This window comes from Pinus tabuliformis, chromosome 1_2, assembly GCF_031772625.1.
Source record: "Pinus tabuliformis cultivar Carrire ecotype Pingquan chromosome 1_2, CPIR1, whole genome shotgun sequence".
NCBI lineage: Eukaryota > Viridiplantae > Streptophyta > Pinopsida > Pinales > Pinaceae > Pinus > Pinus tabuliformis.
Genome location: NC_142298.1, coordinates 125,411,166 through 125,428,245, shown reverse-complemented (window position 1 = coordinate 125,428,245; position 17,080 = coordinate 125,411,166). Strand labels below are relative to the sequence as shown.

The 17,080-nt window shown below is 35.2% G+C and overlaps 1 non-coding gene across 1 annotated transcript; it reads left to right on the top strand.

Moving 5' to 3' along the window:
• Window positions 1–1,566: 1,566 nt before the first annotated feature.
• On the top strand, window positions 1,567–1,668 carry LOC149204828 (small nucleolar RNA snR87). Its single transcript, XR_016253178.1, has one exon. It is a non-coding gene; the product is annotated as a small nucleolar RNA snR87 (small nucleolar RNA).
• Window positions 1,669–17,080: the final 15,412 nt, after the last annotated feature.

Below are 17,080 nucleotides of genomic sequence, written 5' to 3'. Positions count from 1 at the left end.
GTGGCTTTTCCCACATTAGGTTTCCACCTGAAAAATCTTGGTGTTCATGTGTGCTGCTTATGTGTGTTGATTTATTATGTTCTTACTGCATCTGTTTACTGCTTAATGCATCACACTTCAATTTAAGACATTGAATTAGTTGTTTATTACATGTATTCTAGTTTCATTCTTTATAGTCACAGACATATGGTGGTTGATTTCAGTAAAGTAGCGTATATTGTTTGACAAATAAAATTGCAATAGTGAAAGTTAAAATGCTGATTCACCCCACCCCCCCCCCCCCCCCCCCCCCTCAACATTTTTCCCAACAACATTATGTTTAAAAGAAATCAGATGAAAAATATCATATGAATTCGAAAATGTCAAACTCATATGCCATTTGATAGAGGATTCCTTCATGAATCCAACTTGATCAACTCTACCACCAAAGGAAAAATTTAGCCCTAAGCTCTTTAGGGTGGAAAACGGTGTGGTAGGAAATTTTACAGAAGGGGTGTTGAAAATGTGGACTTTAGGATTCAAGAGGCTTGATCAAGTGTTTAAAACATTCAATCGAGCACTTGATTTCAAATTTAAAATAGCCTGATCGAGATAAATTTTTAATACTCGAGGAGCTCGATCGAGCACTTAAAAATGGCTCGATTGAGCTATCATTTTTTCAACCCAAACATACCCTCTTTCACCAAAAAGTGTTACCCAAATCCATGCTTTCACCCTTTATAATCAATGAATTGAAGTTTAATTTTCACTATAGCTTTGTGTTTCAGTTTAAATCAATTTCATATTGTTCCTGAACAAATTTGGATCATTAACCGAGTTTTGATGCCACTGATCCAGATTTATGCAGGAACCAATTGAAATACATATTTAAATAGAAACACAAAGCTATACTGAAAATTTAACTTCAATTCATTGATAACAAACTAGTGAAAATTATATACATGCATAATGGAAATAAACTAGCTCGGGTGATGGTAGCTTATCTCTGAGAAGAGATGTGGTGGCTACATGTCTCTAAAATATTTTAAAATGAGGCTCATGTGCATTTTTATTATTGAAAAACTAGGAAAAACCTAAAACATTTAAAAACCTAACCCTAGGAGATGAAGCGCGAAAATTTTATGGGCCCCTTTGTAGTTAGTTGGTACGCCAACTTCCTCGGGTCATAACTTTGGCATACAATATATGTTTGAATCCTATGATACCTCGTTAGAAAAATCTATCCAAGAACTATACATTTTGACTAGAAAACCCTATTATAATTGATAATTTTTCCCATTTTCCAAAAACATGTTGTTTAGGGCCTCAAAATGGCTCCAAAAGTTCAAGACCCGAAAAACTACCAAAAATAGTAAATTGTGCTACAACTAAGGAAACTGAAAGAAACAATGCTAGGGTCCAATGGAATAGGTAGGTGACCACGAATATCCACTTGGATCAAAGAGGCCATAGGATTTTTCATAGAATATATGAAGTATTTTAGTGATATCAATAAACATGTATGGGATGATAGTGAAGATGATATAGTTGTAGGAAAGTATTAGAAGGAAATGGACATCACTTCAAGCTATCAAATGAGGAAATAATTGTGATACATGGCTATATTATTAAGAACACAACCTCATTCAATAAGTGGCATAGGTGAAATATTATTCACATGATAATTTATTTATTTAATTTCATTTGACAATTAAATTATTGTCTTACTATCTTGTATGTTCATATTCTATGGAGTAAATATGAAGAAGAGATTCAAAAATGATGTGTCCTTCTATATTGAGAGTTTTCGGAGTGGTAATTCCTACCAATGCATTACAATATATGGTTAGATTAATTTCCTCTTTCTCTAGGGTTGGTTCCTAGTGTATATCCTCCTCTTTTGATGTTTCTTATTCCTTTTCTTCCCTCTTCACAATCTATATAGAATAATTTCATCTCAGCACACTTATGACTTTCTATGTATTTTCTATCACTACTGTAACAAATCTCTTTTGCTCTTTTTTCCTCAATTTTTCGTGGCATGAAACTTGTAAGTTGTGGAAGGTTAGGAGTAACAACATTTCCATCTTTCTAGTTGTGAGGGGTAGACTTACTTGTTGCCATAATTTTTCTTTCAACTTTTCTTGCCACGCTCAATGCCTTCTCCAATGAATCAAGTTCCCAAAGGTGAACCTAATGTTGTATGTTATCCGTCAAAGTCCCTATAAACACATCAATCCTATGCTTCTATAGAATATCAATTACCCTGATATTTAATTTTTGGAAGTCCTCAATGTGCTTTGCAATTGAACCCTTTTTTCTACATTTATCAATTGGCTAAAGAAGGTGTTGCTCTTTAAACCACATAATGTGTTATTATTTACTCTGTAAAAATTGACCAAGTGACAAGTGATTTACTAGAATAAATCCATCAATACCATACAAACTTATTTGGTTCTAAATATAAAAATATAATGCATACCTTTTGTGTGCGTTGCAAATCATGGAGATCAAAATATTGCTCCATCTGTAGTATCCATGTTACCAGATCCTTGCCATCAAACTTCCTCATATCGATATTTGGAATGTGGTATGTCTTAAACCAAACATTTGAGCCTCTAAAACCATAACTGATATTCCCTTTTTTTTCCTTATGAGTTTCATGGAATACCTTTTTGCCAATAGGAAGCATTCGTTGTAGTAAATTTGTCAAACCTTCCATGTCTGCTTTTATTTCTATCTTTAAACTATTCATGTCACCTTTTATTTATGCTTTTAAACCATCCATATCACCTTTTAAGGCATACATGTCCCATTTGAAGCCATCCGTGTCCCCTTTTAGTTCATCTTTGGTTTCTCTTTATGAGAGCGAAATTTGTTGCACTTGGTCCCATAATTTTGATATATCAAGTTGCAATTCTTCCTCTTAATGAGTCATAGTAAAGATTTTTGAGCGCTTAATGGGTGTAGAATTATTTTGTTTAGGAGGCATTTTAGAACCAAATACTAATATATATGATTTACTCAAAAAATGGTGAATCATCCCTCATGGTTGAAATCATCATATTTAATCCTATTGGCTCTTATAAAGCTTATTTTTGTTGTACATTTTTGTTTTACGACCCATTTTTGAACTAAAAATTTCTCTAATGATACAAGCTAGTAAAGAAATGATTAAGTTACAAAGGTTTATGGATGTATTGGGAAATAAGAAGGAGGTTAGTAGGTGATACATTAACAACTATTGTTCCATTCATCTTGCAAAGAAATCAACATTTCATTCTAAAACTAAAAATATACAACTCAAGTACCATTTCATATGGTTATTTTTGGATGATAGACAATTGAAGTTGGAAAAGATACACACTAGCTAGAATCCTAAAAATATGTTAATGAAGGTTGTAAATAGTGACAAAAAAAGCTTTTATCAATTTTAATTGGTCTTCAAGAATGATTTTCATGATGAGAAAAAACCAAGCCTAAGTGAAATAAGTGTCCAACAAGTGAAGCAGTGGTGGAGTTTCTATAATAAGTGTTCAAGTTGGAGATTGTTGGGTGTTGATCTTGATTATCTTCATAATGAAAAGGTATTTTTTCAAAAATGCTTGGATCCTAGTCCCTATTAAGGGGTTATGGGGGGTATTTCCCCTCCACTAGTGTTGTTGCCACTACCCCAAAAAGTAAAATTTAGAGAAAAAAATTCCTTGTAAAATATTATAGTTTTTTTGTAAATCTGGACCATTCATTAGGTGAAATATCTAATGATAGAAGTTATGTTAATTTAGGGTTTTTACCCTAGAAGGAAAACATACGTTCATATGAGGGAATTGTATTACAGGTGTGTGTTATTATATGGGAGAAAAAAAATGATATTGTGTGAGAACGAAGATGAAGTTAGAATGAATGTGTTATAGGTTTTATCCCTTCAGTTTGCTAGATAATATAAAGGAAGGACTGATTAATTCTCAGTGGACATATCCCAAATTTGGTGTGTTAGTGTCAGTCTTTGGATCTTGTCACCAGTGATCAAATGGGCTCTTATCATGTCTTGTTAGGGTCCCACAGTCAAATTTTTGTCATTTCGTTAGGTCATCATGCAAAAATTTGGTCACTGAATGTAGTTTTAGGTTTGTCTCCAATCCTTTCAAATATTTTTTATTCCTTGCTGGCGCATATCACCTTTGTGGTAAGTGTACTTCAGTCATGAGTTGTCTTCGTCATCATATTTATTTTTATCATGATTTAATTCAGCCAAGGTTCCCATTAGGTTTTAGGGTTTCCAAGGTCTCCATTAGGTTTTAGGGTTCCGAAATAATCATTTCATAAGCTTTCATCATCAACTTCAGGTTGCATTACATCAAATCCAAGTAAGTGGACATGTGTTTACCATATTTGTCTCTCAATTTTGTTTGGAAAGCTCATTTCCCTCTCCTAGGGTTTCAAGGGCATCTTTCTTGGTTTCATGACCTCCATGGTAGAAATATCAACAAATTTTGTATCCTGATGCTAATACAACTTCCCCTATCCTTAATATACCTTCCTAAACACTTCCGATCACTCTTATCCCTCCAAATCACCATTTTCCCACAAACTCTACCCTATTGCTACAATTTTACACTTTTCTAGGCTAGGTCTGTGTTTCGCCCTTTTGGAACCCTTTGCCTCACTCAATCCTTGAAATTCCAATTTGCCCTACTTCCTAACATCCCTACCTACGTCCAAAATTTTTCCTGAGAATTTAGAACGCCCCTATCCCCTTTATTCCCGTTGATTCTTATAAATTTCCTAAATCCCTTGTTTTGCCCACACTAAACCCTAATTTTCTCTCCCATTGAGCTAGGGTTTGCTATGGGATTAGAGACATATGAGTAGAGAAGAAATAAGGGAGGTCAAATCAGCAATTATTAGTCCATTTCAGCTAATAAACATCATTTCTCCATCATTTTTCAAGAAATCATTCCAAGGAACAAATAATTTGCCACACATAGGGCCAGTTTTTCTTCAAAGGATGATTCTGAGGAAATGGAGATGAATTTCACAAAAGTGAAAGTGGTTTTTGTTAATAATACACCAAGGAAGAAACATATTATTTAGGTTTCACACAAGTATCATAGACTGGGAGATATGCAATTTTCACGGAGACCTATGTCAGGAAATTAAAAAAAAAAAAAAAAAAAGTTAAAGTTTATGTTTCAGCCATTATTTTGTTGCAAGGATTATGCGAAAATGAGACTTAATTTCTAGAAAATGAGAGAATTTTTTTTCAAAACATCCTTATATACAAAAAACTCTCTCTATTTTCCAAAACTCCTTATGGTTAGAGAGATATCACTTCATCATTGAGACCTATTTTCGCAGAAAAACCAAGAATTTTGACCTAGCCATAAGCGCAGTGCCTTGGCACTATGCTTTGATCTTAGAGCTCCAAATGATAAAAACTTTATATCCCTAGATAGACATTTCCCTAAGTATATTAGATCTCCACTTTTTTAAGCATTTCAACAAAATGGTTAGGAGAAAAAGCCACAAAAGAGGTGAAAAAGTCACTTTCTGCCACTATTCTAAAGCAGGCGCTACGCTTATAGAGTCACCTTAGGAGAATCAATCTTTGAAGGCCTTCAAATGGTCCATTTCCAAAAATTCAAGTTGTTGTGGAAACTAGATAGAAAATTGTAGTTGACTGTTCTCTTACTTTTCAAATTTTACTTCCATAAGGCTTCCAAAATTTGCTTGCAAGATTGCGCCAAGCTTATAGCCAAATGCACTACACTTATACCTGTAGCTGTCTTTTTCACTTCATTTTTGCCAAATCTTGGTTTTATGGTGTAATTTTGATATTTTAAAGACTTTATGATGTAATTATTGAATTAATTAGCATGATAGGTTGTGTTTGTGTTTAATTAAGCCTCATAAAGGTGGAAAAGCTCAAATCAAAGTCTACAAGAAGAGTTTGTGTTTAACCTTCTTGCTCTCTCTTATTGGTTGAGAGATTCTTGGGAACCATTCCGCCACGTACGGATTCAACCCTTGAAGGTGGGGAAATGGATTTTTTTATTCTATATGTATGATTTCTCATTCAGTAAGAAGGGTTGGACTTTGGTGGAGAGACTTGTACTTTATGTGTTCATACAACTAATCAAGGAGCTGTTGCAGCTATTTTTTAGGAATACTTGTTCAGTGAGTTTGTTGTGTTTTTTTCCTTTCATACGAATTTCTTATTGATGAAATCATCTCTCTTTACATGCTTTGATTTCTTCTTATGGTTTTCCTTACAGTCATATAGGCAAAATTCTTAGATTCAAAGCTCTGTTTATGTGGAAAATTTTCTCCTCTTCTAAGATTAATGAATTCAAGCTAATACATGCTCATTATGATTTCTTAAACTCTCAGACCTATACTACATTGATTAAATCTTAAGTTCACCACAGCACATTGTTATCTAGCTCCTCTTTACGCTTGTTACTGCACACTTGATAACTTGACCTAATTGCCTGCTCTCATCCTTAGTCCAGCAAACCTAAAAACCCTAAATTTTGAAATACTCGAACAATACTTATACATCTAACCTAAAATCAATTTATTTTTAGTTATTCATTAACAAATCCTTATAGAGATCCTTCTCTGGTTTAGTATGACTGGCTACTGAACTGAAAGTAGTTCAAGGTTACATCTTTCGATTTCCTTCTTTTCTTAGGACATTGTAGGGGATAACGTTTTTGTGCCATTGCTGAGGAAATGAGAGATATATATTCCCTGAGAAAGACTGACAAATATCAGATCTAATCACTAATGGTGAAAAGTGATTAGACACAGAAAGGTTGTGCATCATTCACCTGGTGACTCCAAAAAGTTCAGATTGATTTAAAGACTCCACTGGTGAAGAATCCAAAGGTTCTAAGTTTTTTTATATTACCTAGTGACTCCGTTGTCAAAGGAATCCACACTATATAACATTTATGCCGAATCCAATCAACTAATTTTTGAAGATTCCACTGGATGATCAACCTTTCCAGCAAGAATATGGAAGGATCATACGCAAAAGTTAGTTACTCAAAATGGAATTGCATTCAAGATGTAATTTACTTTCTTGTAAAATACTTCTTCTTCTTTCCTAAAACCATCCTAAAAGTTTTCCAGCATTTGTTGTGTGAAGAAAATGATCAAAGTCCTGCATTTGATTCTCCCTATTTGAATAGTGTAAATACCAAATTTCCCTTTGATGTTGACCAAGATCACAACCTCTTACTTGAAACTTGTGCATATCCTTTTCGAGTTGATGAGCCTAAAGAGACTAAAACGGATCCTCTAGTTAGTGTACATAGTCTTACACCTTCTACAGTCCCGGATAGATATAAGCCTCTGATTTTACCTCCTATATTCCATGCTTTCACTGAAAATCATTACCTATATCTGCCAAGGTTTGGTGGTGAATGTAACAACATCATTTCTAAGAGACATTTGAAGAATTTTGAGACTTTCCTCGACATTTTTGAAGTTGATGTAGAGGATGCCAGTATTAGGTTGTTTTCTCTTTCATTGCAAGGAAAAGTCAGGAGTTGCTTCAGAAACCTACCTACTACGAGCATCTCAGATTTCCCATAATTCATCAAAGTTTTCCTCAGAAAGTGGGTGGTCAAAGAGAACCCTTTCTTGATTCTAGAAGCGTATAACTAGCTGAAGAGATAGCCAGGGGAGCCAATTCAATAGTTTTCTACCAAATTTAACCAAGTCTATTATTCAATCCCTGCTAATATAAGACCTCTTCCTGCCTCAGCTCTCTTGCATTATCCAAAATCCTTTGATCCGGAAATGGAGTTTTAGCTAAGAGAAAGGAACCTTGCAACACTGGAAATATGTAGAATAGTGTAGTAGATGTTGAGGCAAATTTGTTGATCAGAAGGGAAGAGTTGAAGGCAGAAGAGAGGGAGAAAATAAATGCAAAGCACTCGACATCATTAGAGGTAAAGCTTGACATTTTGGTAAATGAAATGGAAGAGACGATGCAAAAAACCATCACAAGGAATGAGTATGATTTTCAAGACCATGGCTCGCTGAATGAAGAAAAGCAAGTGGGAAATCCAAAACATTTTCTTTCTTATCGCAGTTGTCATAGATATGATAATGATTGTTTTATAGATAATCTTGTAGAGGAGATATCTGTTGATCTAACATGTATGCTTAATGATATTATTTATATTAATGATTTGCCTAAGTTTGATCAGTATGACGATGATTATGTTCTCCAAATGGAAGCAAATCTTGCAGACCAATCAACAGCTGATTTGTGGGAAGAGGAAGTTCAATTTCAGCAGCTCGAATACAGTGATACAATGATGCATATCAGCTATGGTAGTGAGGAGGAAAGTGAAAAAAAATTAGAAGTGAAGGATATTTGCCTATTTTTTTAGCTTCATTTCAATTCATGAGAGACAACTTTTATGCAATCATAAATCAGCAATCATTAAGTTTTGATCTTGACAATCAAAAGGGAAATGAAATCCTTGATCAAGACTCCTCAGATCCAAATTTTCAACCTCTGAATGCCATTTAATGTCAGGTTGTAGATGAAGACTTGGAAACTGAGATATATGATCAAATGATGTAGGAAATTTCTTTACCATTATGCTATGAAACATTTCGGTTTTTTAAGGGAAATTTTCATAGTATGTCTGCAATTAAGAATAAGCAACTTATAGAAAATTATGAGGTCTCATTGGAACCAATATGTAATAGGTTGCAACATTCTTCCTAAGTTTTTCATGATCAAATAGTTGGTGTTTTGAATTATATCTATAGTCAAATTTTTTCTCCATTAGCTGGCAATGAGCTTCAAAACAGAGGTGATAAAAATGTGATTGGGCAGCTAAATTCATTGTCTTTTTCAACAGGAGTCCCAATACAAAGCTCATCCAAAAATTTGCAGCCATATCAGGAAAGTAAGTATAAAGATGAATGTTCACAATCATGTTATGAAGACTGCCTAGAGTAGAGTAGTAATATATTAGATGGGCTGGAAATCAATATGTATTTCTATTAAGATCCTTTTGCATCATTCTCGAGGTTAGATGGTGGGCTCATACTTTGAAGTTTCATTAAGATTCAATATGTTTACAAGTTTTCATGGGAGTTGGCTTTCAGTAGTTCCCTCTTCTTGCCATAAGAAAGCACCTGCAGAGAATTCAACTAGTAGACAAAATGCTTACATGGATGCATTGGTTGTTCTGTTTCACTTGATCAGGGGATGTATGGATTAGTTAGAGTAGGTGTGATGAATAAGCTCAATCCTGAGCATATTTTTCAGTAGTATCTTCCAGTAAAGTTTGCAGTTAGTCTACAGTTCAGTTTGTTAGTCAATTTGAATTATTGAGTTTGGTCTTTTGAATGGTTTTTGACTCCATGCCCAATGGATAATTCTACTTGGTCTACGATTTTCTTGACACCTCGAGGGAGCTACGATCCCAAGATGGAGACAATGCTAGTGTAAGTCTTTGCATCCTGTCACCAGTGATCAAATGGTCTCTTATCATGTCTTGTTAGGGTTCCACAGTAAAATTTTTGTCATTCCATTAGGTCATCATGCAAAAATTTGGCCATTGGATGTAGTCTCAGGTTTGTCTACAATCTTTTCAAAGAATTTTTATTCCTTGTTGGCTCATATCACCTCTGTGCTGAGTGTACTTTAGTCATGAGTTGTCTTCATCATCATATTCATTTTTATCATGATTTCACTTAGCCAAGGTTCCCATTAGGTTTTAGGGTTTCCAAGGCCTCCATTAGGTTTTAGGTTTCCCAAATCATCATTTCATAATATTTCATCATCAACTTCAGGTTGCATTACATCAAATCCAAGTACGTTTCCATGCCTTTACCATATTTTTTTGTCAGTTTTGCTTGGAAAGCTGATTTCCCTCTCCTAGGGTTTTGAGGCCATTTTTCCTGGTTTCATGACCTCCATGGTAAAAATGTCAACAAAACTTGTATCTTGATGCTCATACACCTTCCCCTATCTGTAATATCCCTTCCTAGTCACTTTCTATCACTCATGTCACTCAAAATCACCATTTTCCCACAAACCCCAGCCTATTGCTACAATTTTACACTTTTCTAGGCTAGGCCTATGATTCACCCTTTTGGACCCCTTCCCCTCACTCAATCCTTGAAATTACACTTTCCCTACTTCCTAACATCCCTCCCTACCTCCAAAAAATTTCTTGAGAATTTAGAAGCCCCCTATCCCCTTTATTTCCCTTCATTCTTATAAATTGCCCAAATCCATTTTTTGCCTACGCTAAACCCTAATTTTCTCTCCCATTGAGCTAGGGTTTGCTATGGGATTAGACATCTGAGGTGACGAGGAATAAGGGAGGTTAGATCAGCAATTATGGGGTGATTTTGGCTCATAAACATCATTTCTCCATCATTTTCTAAGAAATCATTTCAAGAGACAAATCATTTTCCACACATAGGGCCAGTTTTTCTTCAAAGGACGGTTCTGACCAAATGGAGATGAATTTCACAAAAGTGAAAGAGGTTTTTGTTAATAATACACCAAGGAAGAAAAAAATAGTGTAGGGTTTATACAGGTATCATATATTGGGAGATATGCAACTTTCATGGAGACCTATGTCAAAACATGAAAATTTTTCAAGTTAAACATTTTGTTTCAGTAATTCTTTTGTGGCACATATTACGAGAAAATGTAAATTAATTTCATGAAAATGAGAGAGGTTGTTTTTAGAAACATCCTTATCTAAAAACACCTCTCTCATTTTTCCAAAAATCCTTATGGTTAGATAGATATCACTTAATCTTTGAGCGCCATTTTTGCAAAAACACCCAGAATTTTGACCCTGCCATAAGCGCAACGCCTTGGCGCTATGCTTTCATATCAGAACTCCAAATGCTAAAAATTTATATCCATGGATAGATAATTCCCTAAGGATCTTATATATACACGTTTTTAAGCATGCCACCAAACTGGTTAGGAGAAAAAAAAAAAAAAGAGGTGAAAAAGTCACTTTCTGCCTGACTATTCTGAAGCAAGCGCTACGCTTATAGAGTCACCTCGGGAGAATCAATTTTTGAAGGTATTCCCATGGTATATTTAAAAAAATTCAAGTTTTTATGGAAACTAGACAGAAAATCATCATTGACTGTTCTCTTACTTTTCAAATTTTACTTCCAGAAGGCTTCCAAAATCTTCTTTCAATATCGTGCCATGCTTATACTTGTAGCTATCTTTTTCACTTCATTTTCACAAAATCCTTGTTTTATGATGTAATTTTGATATTTTAAATACTTGATGATGTAATTATTGAATTAATTAGCATGATAGGTTGTTTTTATGCTTAATTAAGCCTCATAATGGTGGCAAAACTCAAATCAAAGTCTAAAAGAAGAGTTTGTGTTTAACCTTCTTACTCTCTCTTATTGGTTGAGAGATTCTTGGGAATTGTTCCATCACATAGGGATTCGACCCCCGAAGGTGGGGATATGTTTTTTTTTGAGTCTATATGTATGATTTCTCATTCAGTGAGAAGGGCTGAACTTTTGTGGAGAGACTTGTATCTTATGTTTTCATACAGCTAATCAAGGAGCAGTTGTAGCTATTTTTCAGGAATACCTGTTTAGTGAGTCTGTGGTGTTATTTTCCTTTCATATCAATTTCTTATTAATTATATCATCTCTCTTTGCATGATTTTCTTTCTTCTTATGGTTTTCCTTACAGTCATATAGGCAGAATTCTTAGATTCAAAGCTCTGTTTATGTGGAAAATCATGCTTCTGTTTCTCTTCTAAGATTAATGAATTATTGCTAATACCTAATCACTCTGATTTCTTAAACTCTCAAACCTATACCACATTGACTAAATATTAAGTTCACCACAACACATTGTTATCTAGCTCCTCTTTATGCCTATTATTGCACACTTGATAACTTGACCTAATTGCCTTCTCTCATCCTTAGTCCGGCAAACCTAAAAACCATAAATTTTCAAATACTCAAACAAAAATTATACATCTACCCTAAAATCCATTTCTTTTCAGTTATTCATCGACAAATCCTTAGATAGATCCCTCTTTCGTTCAGTAGGGCTAGCTACTAAACAGAAATTGGTTCGAGGTTACCTCTTTTGATTTCCTCCTCAGCCTAAAACATTGTAGGGGATAATATTTTTGGTGCCATTTCCTGGGAAATGAGTGATCTATCTTCCCTGGGAAAGAACAACAAAGATCAAATCTAATTGTTGATGGTGAATAGTGATCAAACATAGAAAGGTTGTGCATCTTTCGCCTGGCGACTCCACATAGTTCAGATTGATTTAAAAACTCCACTAGTGAAGAATCTGAGGGTTCTTAATTTCTTTTATTACCTAGCGACTGCGTTGTCAAAGGAATCCAGATTACAGAACATTTATGCCAAAATCAAATTAACTAGATTTGAAGGTTCCACTGGATGATCAACCTTGCCAGTAGGAATATGGAACGATCCTAAGCAAAAGTCAAGTACTCAAAATGGAATTGCATTCAAGATGTAGTTTACTTTTTTATAAAATACTTCTCCTCCTTTCCCGAAACTGTCTTGAAAGTCTTCCAAATTTTGTTGTATGAAAAATATGATCAAAGTCTTGTATTTGATTATGCTTATTTGAAGAGTGTAAATACCAAATTTCTCTTTGATTTTGATCAAGATCACAACCTCTTACATAAAACTTGTGCATATCCTTTTCGAGTTGATGAGACTAAAGACACTAAAACTGATCCTACAACTAGTGTACAGAGTCTTACACCTTCTACAATCCAGGATAGATATAAGCCTCTGAGTTTACCTCATATATTCCATGCTTTCCCTGAAAATCATTACCTATTGCCAAGGTTTGATGGTGACGGTAACAACATCACTACTGTGAGACATATGCAAAATTTTGAGACTTTCCTCCACCTTTTTGAAGTTGATGAAGAGGATGTCAGTATTAGGTTGTTTTCTTTTTCTTTGCAAGGAAAAGTAAAGAGCTGGTTCAAAAACCTGCTTGCTGCGATCATCTCATATTTCCTGCAGTTTGTCAAAGTTTTCCTCAACAATTGGGTGGTCAAAGAGAACCATTTCTTGATTCTAGAAGAGTATAACCAATTGAAAACGTAGCCAGGGTAGACAGTACAATGATTTTCTACCAGATATAACCAAGTCTATTTTTCGATGCCGGCTAATATAAGATCTACTCATGGCTTAGCCCTCTTGCATTATCCAAAAGCCTTTGATTTAGAAATGGAGTTTCAGCTGAGAGAAAAGAACCTTGCAACACTTGAAGAGATGTAGAATAGTACAGTAGATGTAGAGCCTAATATGTTGATCATAAGGATAGAGTTGAAGGTAGAAGAGAGGGAGAACATAGATGCAGAGCACTTCACATCATTAGAGGTAAAGCACGACATTATGGTAAGTGTAGTGGAATAAATGATGCAGAAAGGCATCACAAGGAATGCACATGATGTTCAGGACCATGGCTCGCTGATTGAAGCAAAACAAGTGGGTGATCCAAAACATTTTCTTTCTTATCCCAGTTGTCATAGATCTGATAAAGATTGTTTTATAGATCAACTTGCATAGGAGAGATCTATTCATCCAACATGTATGCTTGATGATATTCTTTATATTAGTGACTTGCCTAAGTTTGATTAGTATGACGATGATTATGTTCTCGAAATAGAAGAAAATCTTTCATACCAATCAGTAGTTAATTTGTGGGAGGAGGAAGTTTAGTTTTAGCAGCTTGAATATAGTGATCAGCCGATGTATATCAACTATGGTAGTGAGGAGGAAAGTACAAAAAATTTGGAAGTAAGTGAAGGATCTTTGCCTATTTGTTTTGCTTCATTTCAGTTCATCAGATACAACTTTTATGCAATCAGAAATCAGCAGTCATTAAGTTTTGATCTTGACAATCAAGAGGGAAATGAAATCCTTGATCAAGACTCCTTAGATCCAAATTTACAGCCCCCGAATGCCATTGAATGTCAGGTTGTAGATGAAGAGTTGGAAATTGAGATATCTTATCAAATGATGCAGGAAAATTCTTTAGCATTATGCTTTAAAAAATTTCAGTTTTTGAAGGGAAATTTTCATAGTATATCTGCAATTAAGAATGAGAACCTTATAGAAAATTATGAGATCTCATTGGAACCAATATGTAACAGGTTGTAGTAGTCTTCCCAAGTTTTTCATGATCCAATAGCTGGTGTTTTAGATGATATCTGTAGTCAATTTTTTTCTCCATTAGCTAGAAATGAGATTCAAAACAAAGGTGATAAAAATGTGATTGAGCAGCTAGCTTCATTGTCTTGTTCAGCAGGAGTCTCAGTACAAAGTTCATCCGAAAATTTGCAATCATATCAAGAAAGTAAGGATAAAGATGAAAGTTTAGATTCACGTTATGAAGACTGCCTAGAGCAGAGAATTAATATATTAGATGTGATGGAAATCAATATGTATTCCTATGAAGATTCTTTTGTAGCATTCTTGAGGTCAGCCGGTGGGCTCACACTTTGCAATTTCTTTTAGATTCAATCTGTTTACAAGTTTTTGTGGGAGTTTCCTTTAAATAGTTCTTATTTCTTTCTCATAAGAAAGCAAATGCGGGGAATCAACTAGCACACAAAATTCTTACATGGTTGCATTGCCTATTCCATTTCACTTGATCAAGTTATGTAAGGATCAGTTAGAGTAGGCGTGATGAATAAGCTCAATTCTTAGCATCTTTTTCAGTAGTATATGTTGGAAATAATACTGAGAGGGGGGGTGAATCAGTATTATCAGACCAATCAAACTTTTCAATGCTCAGAAACATATACGCTACTTCAGTTAGGTGAACCAGCGTGTACACGCTACTATGACTAAACAAAACAGCGTATAAGAAGAAAAATCATAATTTAGTTAGCTTATTCTTCAGTTAAGTTCATCAGGACATTATTCACCACATTAATAGTAAACAGGTGCAGTATAACAGAATAGATCAAAAGCCACACACATGATGTTGGAAATAATACTGAGAGGGGGGGGTGAATCAGTATTATCAGATCAATCAAACTTTTAAATTTCATACTCAGAAACATATACGCTACTTCAATTAAGTGAACCCGCGTGTACACGCTACTGGGCTTAACGAACCTGCGTGTATGAACTTTCTCTTCTTCTTATAGTCTGATCATCAATTCCTTGCTGCTGACCTTCTGTACTATGATTTGTCATCAGTGAGGTTTGCCATCAAGGACAACACTTATCTCATAATGCCAACAATCTCCCCCTTTGGACTTGATGGCAAAGCTAACTTGTCACACTTAGAAATGTCATCTGATTCCTTTGAGCTGTCCTCCATCAGTCACATCTGATATCTCTTCTGAAGATTCATCATCTAATTCCTTTGAGCTATCCTCCAGCAGTCACATCTGATATCTCGTCTGAAGATTCATCCAGTTATACATAAGTGAGATATTCTTCTATGAGAGGGTTGCCATCAAGTACAACACATGCATCATAATGCCAACAATCTCCCCCTTTGGACTTGATGGCAACAACACCAAATCACTCTCCCCCTTTGACATCAAGGGCAAAGGGTGGATCAAGATATTCTCTTCCTTTGCTGAATCATTCCACTGTCCATACTCCCCCTGAGTACCTGCTGAAATCTCTGAATAATCTCCCCCTTTGTATATGCCAAGGTGTACCAATCTGTCCATGCTCCCTCTGAGTACATGCTGAATCTCTGTTCTTGCTGAAGTGTGCTGATCATGCTCTCCCTCACTGTAAGCAAGGTCTACAAAAGATGTTCTTCAAGAAGAACATGACTCTATACATCATAAAGGACCTTCCTATCACTTAGGACTCATACATACATCCATCTCTCAACTAAGTGAGGATATACAAAAATTGACTCATCCACCCAACCAAGTCGGAATACCTCAAAATTTTACATATGACAACCAATCACATTGCATCAATCATCCCAGGCATAGTGGGGAAACCAAAATAGGCCGTTACATGACCTTGACACCATAAAAGAGATATCACAAATGACATAGCGACAATAGATCTAGACCAAGACTTATGAAAGTCACAAATAACTGATATCGCCAGCATCTTGTCAATCAGCATTCAGATCAGCAACCAAGAGATCCTTTTGTTCTTCCTCTAACTTTGATTCACCTGAAATCAACAACAACTTAGATCCAAAGGCTTCTAAGATAATGCCAACAATGCATCATTGGAAGATTATCTGCTCCCCCTGAACCTGTGCCAGATGATCTCTGTCAGACCTATATCAGACTTTCTGCAACCAACATCTGTCCCTGCTGATTTCCTTCAAATCTCCATATACGCGTCTGTATACACATAAACAAGCGTATATACGCAGATATCCCTTACGCAATACGCGTACACCATATACGCGACTATCCCCTTGTAAAACGGCATATGCACGCGGATATCCTTTAAACAACACGCGTACACAAATTTCCATATCAGCAACCTGTAAATGTCCTGTAGAGAATAGGTCATCAACCTATAACAAGGTATGTCTGCATCAATTCATCCCTTTGAACAGAATTCAGAGTCATTCACATTGTATCATGTGTGAAACCACCATAGCCATTTCATCAAGCTCTACATGATCCAAGTATCATTACTTGGGAACATCTGCATCAATTAACATATGTAAGGATCAACCTATCATCATATAGATAAGAACTCATCACCATGTCTTCAATAAAGCAACTTTGAGTAGTCATCCATGTATCAGCACTATGTATCTTGAGCTCAAATTCTTTTGACAAAGATTCTTGATATCATCATCAGCAACAATCCTTATCCGCATGAGTGCCTGCATCATAACTGTATGATATTTATGCATATGACAACAGCAGTATATGAGTGACCCATCATCAAGTGAGGAAGATGTATATTCAAGCTTTGTACTTCTCCTTGTCCTTATGAAGATCACCATGTAAGCACCATATATGCATCATCAAAGAATCATCCATAAATCTGATCTGAACATCAACTATGTAACCCCAAGAATCATATGAGATTTTATCATAGACAACTCACA